The following is a 9,660-nucleotide window of genomic DNA, read 5'->3' as shown; positions in this document are numbered from 1 at the left end:
GTCTGACTTCGCTACGTTAAGCCTTTAAGTTCGGATACCTGTGATCAGCCCTGCCATACCCAACTGTTCAAAAACTGCACTTTTTCTACTTCTATCTTTATTCTGTTATGTAGTTTTCAATTCATTTTCTAATTGAAATTACAATTATATTCTTAACATTAAGTTTCGGCACAGTTTATCCCATAAAAGGATCTTGCGCCAGAATAATACTCGCAACTTCTCTTTACTCATTGCCTTTTTATTCTGTCATATTTTGCGGGAATTTTTCCGTTTCTTCTCTTTCCTCTTTTCATTTTAAGTTTTGTTTTGAAAAAATCCTCATTCTTGAACAATTTTTGTCAAGTTTTTCAATATAAGAATTCTTATTAGGAGATAAATGGAAATAAAGCGGTCGAAAGGCAAGCATAAATCTCAAAGTGCAACTGAACTGAACTGAACTCTAGGTTTGGAAACAGCGGATGACAGCCATTGTTGCGCCTTACTGAAATATTGTCAAATTCAGGTCCAAGAAGATTCTTGCTAATTCAAATAAAGGTAAATATTCTATCAAACGATTATTTGATATGAAATCGAACATTGTTCGCACGTATGTTATGAGTTTTTAACTAGGAATGTTCTTAAATGAATCGGATGTTTTACCAAAACATCATTGTGTGCAAAAAGCTATTTAAAATTTCATTCTGTAGATTTTGTTTGTCAAATGTGTTGGAAGCCGAGTTATAATCCTTTAATAGGTATGAAATTGAAGTCGTTAATCTTATGTATGGAAAGGTAAATCCATTTGTTAATTACATTATGTAACTGTATTCGGCTAATGAAAACTTAGTGACATTCCGCGGAATGGGAACTCAAAAGAATTTCTCATAAGGTTGTTCTTTGCTGCAGCTCAGATTAATATGAAATATCAGTTTTTCTACAGCAAATGTAAGCAATTTTAAATTGTAAAGAAACTGATATTCTTCTTTTCTAGCATTTCCTTCCCCCCCTTAAACTGTTTAATATAGGAAGGTTTTTATTTTTTTATCATTTAAGTGATAATATTCATAGATTCCAGCCTAATAAAAATATGCATTTTCTTAAATATAATACACTCATAAACCCTTTAAAAACAAATTTTTTTACTTAAAAGGCACAAGAAAATTACTCAAAATAGTAAAGGAAAACCTTTTTATGAAAAGAAATATCAAAGACTTAGAAATCACATTTAAAATGAAAAAACTATTACTTCAATTTAGTACTCGAATGCACAGCATCATTTCAAGTAAATTGTTCAATCTCCTAAACAACTTAATTTTCTCTGATTTATGTGCTACATGAAAAAGTATACTTAATATGATCGGGTAGAATAATTTTTGTTTGATAATAGAAAACTATCATTAGCTACCCAAATATATTTTGATTTATTCAAATTGATGCTCTTCAAACGTGTTGTATTTATTTGACCATCATTAACATTATCAGTCTCTCAGACTTGGTTTTCATACTAGTAGGGGGAGAGTTGGGAGGAATAGGACAGCTGTATTTATATCTAAATAAATTATTTACTATTTCTAATTTCTCCAATAGAGTAACTGTGGCCCCTTGCTTGATCCTAATTGATATGGCAGTCATGATATTATTTGTGTTTAAAACAGAAGTTATAATTTTCATGCCTTAGAAGTAAATACGAATTTTTTTAGATCTTATTATTTATAAAATAAAATATTGTAAATGTATAATAAACACAAAGGTGTAGTGTTTATAAACTAAAAGTCAAATTAAATTTAAATATAGCCTGCTTTATGGGGGGGAAAAATTAAATTCTGTAGTTGGAGGAATGGGACAACATCAATGAGGGTGAAATTAAACATGCTTGATTCCGTTTCAATATATTTTCTAAATAGCTGAATAAGCTAATGATTAAAGTTTTTAATTTTTTCTTAATGTTGTTTAATAAAATTAGTTGGTGGCATGTTACATGCAATAAAGATTGTTGCTGATTTTAGATTTATTAAACTATATAAGTAGTATAGATTATCATGTTGTATATATTATATAAAATAACGAAATAATCAGGGGTGTTTGTGCTCCGGGGAAACCCCGGAATTCCGGGGATTGTGAACTTCGATACCCGGAAATTCCGGGGATCGTCGTTCAAAAGGAAGTAGGAATAATAATGAATTATTTATTTTGATCTGGGTAATTTTGTTTGCTTTGAAAGCAGAAAACGCAAGGTCAGTGTGTGTGGTGAAAACTTTTCCTTTCTTTCTCCAAAGGCAGTGATAATGCGTGAAAAGGGGGAAAAAACTTCTTTTTTGTTCTTTCCTTATTGCGAGTTATGACTCATTCCCCCGGTTCTCGGACATTCTCTTCTGGATTCTTTTCGGCAAGTAGGCGCGGCAGAAAAAAAAGGGAGAGACTTCGTTCAACCAGATGTGCGATCACGTGACCTGGGTTCAAAGGTCTTAATTTTGCAAAATTAATGGTTATTAATTTTGCAAAAAAAAGTAATTCATTGAACTTTTATAATTAGGTCATTCAATACTTCATAATCGTAATTTTTCATTTCTTCCCCCCCCCTTCTCGAAACTCCAAAATGTCGGTAGTAAGTCCGTAAAAGTTTCCGGGATTTTTTGGGGTCCCACAAACACCCCTGAATAATATACAACAATAAAAAGTTGGGCTTCCTTTAACCAAAACAAAATCCCACTCATTTTCAAAAATTTACTTAAGAACACCAGTGTCTCTAAACATGTTTTGTTATTCTTTATTTTTGTTAATAATTACATCATATAAAGTATGAATTCATACTGTAGATCATTCTGTATCATTTCGCATTAAAAAAATATTTTCTACCTAAAGTTATGCTTACCACTTAATTTCACTTCAGAGAAATTTTACTATAAATGTAATAAAATAATAAGCAATATAATAAATATTAATTAATGAAGAAAATGAAGCTAAGTTATGAACATTATTTATTAAATTTGTCCTTCTAAATTAGAAAGATTTTATAATTTTGTATTTTTTTAATATAAAAATGTCATGAATATGGGAGAAAAAACATCTAGAAAGAGAAATATATTAAATAATAACATTGAATCAGTGGAAATGATAGTAAAAAAAAAAGTTTTCAAGATGTGACGGCACCAATGAAGATTTCAAAATCAGCTCTTCTTTGACATGTCCAAAATCATAAATCATTGAATGAAAAGGATATCAAAATATGTTATTTATTAATTTTAATTTTCTTAATTCTTGTCTCATTCCTCCCTCATATAAGAGTGGTGTGAGACAAAAATGTTAGAATTTTTAACTGTGCAAATGAAAGTTAGTTGTTTGTATTTTGCTATTATTGTAATTTTTAAAAGATAAATAAAAAAAAAACATTAGATTTTTATAAACTGCGCTCTTGGTAAGTATGAAATAATTAAATTTTTAAAAAAAAAGAATTATTAAATCTTTCCTACTTTTCCCAACTATCCCCTAGCTTCAGCATAATAGATCAGAATTACATATTTGTTGAAAAATCAACCATAGATGATTCTAGATAAGTTACTTCTCTTATCTCCACAACATCCATTTCTTATTGAGATTAATCAAATCAACATCTATAGATTCCTTCATCAGCATTGTATTTTTCTTCCTGGTTTTTAATTTTCTTGTTTTTTTCCATACTTGTCATCAAACAGCATCAAATCATTATTAAGAATTAACTTTCATTCATGAAAGATAATATGTGTGCAGATCATATGGCAGATTCTTTAAAAATATCAATTGTTAGTTTGACATAAAACACTGAATATTATTGGTAGGATGAGATTTTACCATAATCGTAGATTTAAAATCGCATCTTATCATATATTAAATTATTCCAGATACATAGAAATTACAGGTTTTTATTGTTCTGAATAGACTATTCTGAATTATCTCATGATGAAAAATGTCAGGAATAATAGAAAAGTCTATCCTATCTATCGAAAAAGTTTGCAAATGAAAATTGAATCTTGCTTTAAAAAAAAAAAAAAAATTGAATCTTACAGGCCTTGGATACAAGGAAGGTTATATCAATTAACTTATTATAATGAGCTTTACTGTTTTGTTAATTTTGATAAAAATTTGTCTCTGTGTGGCACTTTAAATATTTGTTTTATTTAGATCATTTCTTGGCTATGGCTCCTATGAGAGATCGACAGGGCGAGAATCGTCAGCCTACGGTTGCAGATTGCAGCAAATTTCTGGCTGATGCCTTGGAATATTATCAAAGGAAAATGAGGTCTGCTCCATATGTTCATTTTCAATTACCAGAGGAGATTATGCGTCACTGCCGTACGCGTCGACTACGTCCATCATTGGAGCATCAACCACAACCTGAAGTGAGAAACTGTTATTAATGTGCATTTTTTATTTTAAATCCTAATTTTAAAACTTTTTAGTTTAATGTTTGTGTCATATATTGCCTCTTAATAGTTGAATATGTCGGTTAATTTATCTACAGGATGCATAGCGTCAATAAAAGTCCTTAAAAGCTGTTTAATTCTAATGGTCCTTATACAGGAGCCTTTTAAAGTACTTTTTTTTTAAAATCCATGTGCTTATATTTTTCTTCTGAGGGGATGGGGGGATATACCTCCTTTTTGCTTGTTTATTAATAAGAGAAAAATCATTTCGCTCACTAGATTTGCTCAATTGTAAGCTGTATTTCCTTTAAAATGTCGGATCTTTCTGTGTTGAAAGAATTTAATAAATCCAGAGGCCAGTGAAAAAATTTTTATCAGAGTTTAGGAACATACTAATAGAATGGGGAAAATGTATTCTTTTCATTTATTTGATTCTTCTTTTACCTCCTTTTGCTTGTTCAAATAAGAGAAGAATTCTTTCTTTTTACAAATAATTTTATGTACTCATGTTATGTTTTAAATAGTAACTTCAGCTCATCCTTGCTTTTCTGCTTGTTATAGAACATTTGTTAGTTATATTTCAATGCCATTTATTGACTTTTCATTAGTGTATTATTTAAGTATTTTTATTTCAGTTTTTATGTAAAAGTTTAGAACTTTTTTAACAGTGGCAGAAAATATGCATTTGATTCATTATGGACTTTTAATAGTGAATGTACTGAACGATTCAAGGCTCCAAAAAATAAAAATAAAGCAAAATATTCATGATGCTCAGAAGTTACTTGTACAAAATTTGTTACTCTCCCAAAGAGATACCAAAAATAAATTTATGCCAATAAAATTCCCTTCTACATTGGGACTCTGAAATTAAAAATTAGAGTTCTCATTAATGTCTTCAGAGCCTTGCATAATGTCTTTTTTTTTTTTTTTTTTTTTTTTTTATGGCAGAGATGGTGGTGATAACTTTCATTAGGAAGTATGTATTCTCGGCCGATTTCAGATGTATTTATGGCAGACCGCATTGTCATTTCTTCAAATGTATCAGTGATGACTTGGTTTTGCATTTTTATGTATGATATACCTAAGTTAGTAAAACAACAATTGTACTTTTTAAATTTTTGAAAGAAAATTTCTCGGTAAATTGCTAATGCCAGTATGATTTTTCCAACAATGTATCTGCAATTAATAAAGTGAGTGCAGGCATAAGAGTAAATTATTGAAAGACTTGCATTCAAGCAATATCCAATAACCTTTTATGTTTTTCAGATATGAATTATCAGTAGCTTGTTTTAAAAATATTGGAATGCTTAATGAATTCAGTAAATTTTGCAAAGTAAAGTAAGTAAAAGTAAAATATGATTTTGTCAGAGAATAAGTAAATGTGAAAACTCAATCAAGTTCTTTGTTATACTTTCATCAGAAAGGTTAAAAGATGGTATGAAATTGCTATTCTCATGGAGCTCATAGATTTCCTAATCAAATCATTTTTACTCGATTTTGATAATTTTCATGTCAGGAAAATGAGATTTGATTAGGGTTTTTATTATTATTATTATTATTATTTGAAGATCATAAGCTTTTAAAATGTGTAGAATTTTTAAAAAAAATTATTTTTGGTGAACAATCATCTATTGAAAGATGATTTGGCATTAATTAAAATATTGAAGTGAGAAATTTGAATGAAAAATATCATATGTCACAATATGTAGTCTGTGAGCGCATAAAGCAGTCTGGCAGAATCCACTCAGTAAACATTTTTAAAGAATTGAGGCGGTTAGCAATATCAGCACATTCTAAATATCACTTACTATTGCGAAAACAAATGGCAAAAGAAATAGTTATTGGTGATATAAAGAAAGTTGCTGATTTCTTTATCTCTCTATAGGAAAAGAAATTTCTTTTGGAAAAGGAAATTGTTGAAATATAATGAATATAAAGCTAATGCACTTATTTGACAAGCCAGAAACTTTTCATTACTAACAAAATTAATTAGTTGGGAAAAGTTATTAGTGAAAAAATTAAAGGAATGAAAGTGTTAGGAACAATCCCTGAAAAGAAACAATCTTTTATTTACATATTTAATAAAATTAGCATTATTTTATATTCAAGATTTCTTTAAGTTCTTAATCTCTCCCCTCCCCCCCCCCCCCCCCGCTCCAAGGAATTGGAATGTTAATAAAGTAGCAGTATAAGCTTTTTTTCCCCTTATAGTACTAACTATAGTGTAATGAAATAATTTAAGATATGTGTTGAAAGTCTTCGTAAGATTTTTCAAGCAAAACTTAAGTAAAGCATTTTAAATATAATTTCGATGTTGGTGTGATATATTTAATTATGTCTGGTAGTATTCTATGTTTATATTTGTATAAAATTAGGCAGTTACTTAGTTAATATTCAACTTAATTTATTTCATTCTAGCTTATATCTCTGTAATAAAAAAAATATATTAGGTTAAATTCTTATTTTTTCTTATTATTCTTCTTATTTTTATTTTTTTGGTTCTTATTTTTCTCTAAAGTTGCTTATAAAGTACTTATTTTTTACAATTAGTCTATGCACCCTATATCTCTGATTGTTCAGTTAAAAAACTTTCAAAAATAATTTCTTTACAAATGGATGAAAATGTAAAACATTTTACTGTGCATATTTTCTGATTTTCATCTGCCAACTGTTTGTAATTGTTATAAATTAGAACATTAACATTTTGTTAATTATATTTAATTTTTTTCTCTTTATCCTAAATATTAGCATATTGTGCATTGCTTATGTTTTTCATGCCGGAACTCGCAAAATTTGTTCTTTGCTATATATGTAATGATATTTTAAACTCTAATTTCAATTTAATTAATTTCCGAGATTTTATCGCAATCTAACACATAGTAACTTCATTCTAAAATATTCTCTTATTTCGTGATCCAATTCCACTTTCTCTACTTAATTAATTCAAGAGAAGCTTAGTAAAATTGCTGAATTGGCTAAAAGCCTAACTTCCCCACACTCTGCGTGAAGGGCTAAAAAATGTTCAGTAAGCACATTCTTTTTAAAACCTCCCTGTGTTTCCCCTGCCTTGTCGGTGCATGTAGCGAAAATCCCTATTGAAATCTCATTGTATATAAGCACTGGAGAAATATTTTCCTTATCAAAATCTCAAGTTATTGAAGACCAGGGATAAAATGTTCAATTGCTTTTTCCTCATTTCTTTCTGTGTCGTTCTGTGTGCTCATCGCTTGTACATAATGCGTGCTTCTCCAAGATGAAATAAAATGATGTCGTGAAATCGAAAGTCTTTTCACTGTCTTCAAAACTGCATCCTGCTTCACATAAAATAATGCTTACATATATAATATTAAGTAATTATTTAAAAAAAATTCTGAATAAATACATTCAAAAAAAATTTTGCTTAATCGGTCTTTGGAAATCCTAAGTTATAGATTTTTCTTTTAATAAAGTAGTTTTTTTCATTGTGCAAACTGTTTATCTAAATTTGAGTTCCTTGACAATTTAATTTTAGGATAATGCAGACCAGCTACCACGCCAAGGTGAACCTAATGAGCCTCTGCCTCGTCCTATAATCACTGAAGGTAATGTCAGATTAATAATTTTTTATTACTTATTTTATGTAATATACTTTCTGACTAAACATGTTGTATTTTTGTTACAACTGATATTTTATTCATATTTTACCTTTTCAATCAGGGCCAGGGCCTGTAACTCGCCTTTCCCGAAGGTTACGAAATCGAATGCCCAGAGTATAAATTACTGGTGATGCTTCTTAATTCTTATTGAATGTAAGTTATTTGAAACAAATTTCTGTAAAAGAATCTCGTGATATAACCATGTGTTCTGTCAAAACTTTTCACTGTAGTTTCTTTTCTTATTTTTTGTACCTAACATTCATTTAAAATTGTCTTATATTAGTTAGAGGAAATATATTGTTTGTGGTTATTTGTCTATTTTTCAATAGCAACAAAGTAAAAATAATTATTTTCATATGTGTGGGTGTGATGGGTTTTAATGCATCAGTCCACTTGGATTAGCTTAATCTTTTTATTATTGATTAACAAATTATGATTCTGATGAATTTTACAAATGAAATTTCAATGATGAAGGAATTTATATTACGTGAAGATGGACAGTTGATGTCGTTCAAAGGATCTTTCCCACATACGCGTGGTACACTGGCATTTGAAGAGGAATTCTTCTACGCAAGAAATCCAGTTTCGACCCTTTTTCAGAGTATCATGTCTTCTCAATTTCCGGTCGCACCCTTCTCGGCGGCTGGCTATCACCGGAAGAACGCAGAGCGCCATCTCGTGGAATTAATTTACCACATATGTTCTTTCAACATATGATGAAATTCTTATCATTGTTTGTATTTTTTAAATTTTGATAATTTTATGTATCTTTCATTCCAGCATTCCCCATCAGTTCATTCCGGCGACATTTACTTTCTCTTCCATCCTGAAATGCGAATGTGTTATATTATGTTGATGTAGTGGCTAATTCTATGCAACAGAACTTTTTTTGCTTCAGTGTGCGCCAAGTTATTCTAATTTTATAGAACTTTAAATGCTTAATGTGAATATTCCGTAGCTTCATTTATATTCAGTTAAAATTTAAATTACATGTCTTGGAAGCTGTGTGGCTGCAATTATGTGTTTTGTGAAAAGAATAATATCCTGGTGAGATTTGTTTGCACAACATATTCTTGCCTCCAACATAATGAAGGTATTTCTTTCAATACTGAGTAGAACTTGTGATGCTTGTGTTTCCATCTGAAATTAAAATGTCATAAATATTATCTGCATTTTTAATGTTGCAAAGATTCATTTCATGTACACCCATTATTGCTACAATTTATTTCTAATTAAAAAATAAACTGTAATTGAATAATTTGTGTAGTGCTTTCTTTGAGTTGATATATTTGTGTGTTTCAAAATGTTTATTTTAAAGAAGAATTCTAATGTTTTGTGCGATACTGTAGCTCTTGTTATAAGTTCTTTAAATATTTCTTATTAATACGAAAATATAATTTTAGGGGAATTTTTTTGTGACAATACAAGATTTAAATACTGTTAAATTTATGATAAAAATATATATACAGTTTTTTAGTATATCCATTTTTGGAATTCACATGCGGTGAAAATATGCTCTAAACTTTGCATATGAAGCTCATTATAATTAGTCAGGCATGAAATATATGAAAGCAACAATCTGAAAGGGCAAATTCTCGGTTTTTCGGTACAGAGAAGTCAGTTGTGAGATATCCTGAATTTTCATA

General features: G+C 29.3%; 1 long non-coding RNA gene across 1 annotated transcript; it reads left to right on the top strand.

Moving 5' to 3' along the window:
• Positions 1-377: 377 nt before the first annotated feature.
• Positions 378-9,272, top strand: LOC129959497 (uncharacterized). The gene is made up of 5 exons (XR_008783448.1): positions 378-534; positions 4,138-4,355; positions 7,891-7,960; positions 8,076-8,167; positions 8,795-9,272. It is a non-coding gene; the product is annotated as an uncharacterized LOC129959497 (long non-coding RNA).
• Positions 9,273-9,660: the final 388 nt, after the last annotated feature.

This window comes from Argiope bruennichi, chromosome X1 (assembly GCF_947563725.1).
Source record: "Argiope bruennichi chromosome X1, qqArgBrue1.1, whole genome shotgun sequence".
NCBI classification, from domain to species: domain Eukaryota; kingdom Metazoa; phylum Arthropoda; class Arachnida; order Araneae; family Araneidae; genus Argiope; species Argiope bruennichi.
The sequence above is the reverse complement of the archived record's forward strand: the minus strand, read 5'-3'. Positions and strand labels throughout refer to the sequence as shown.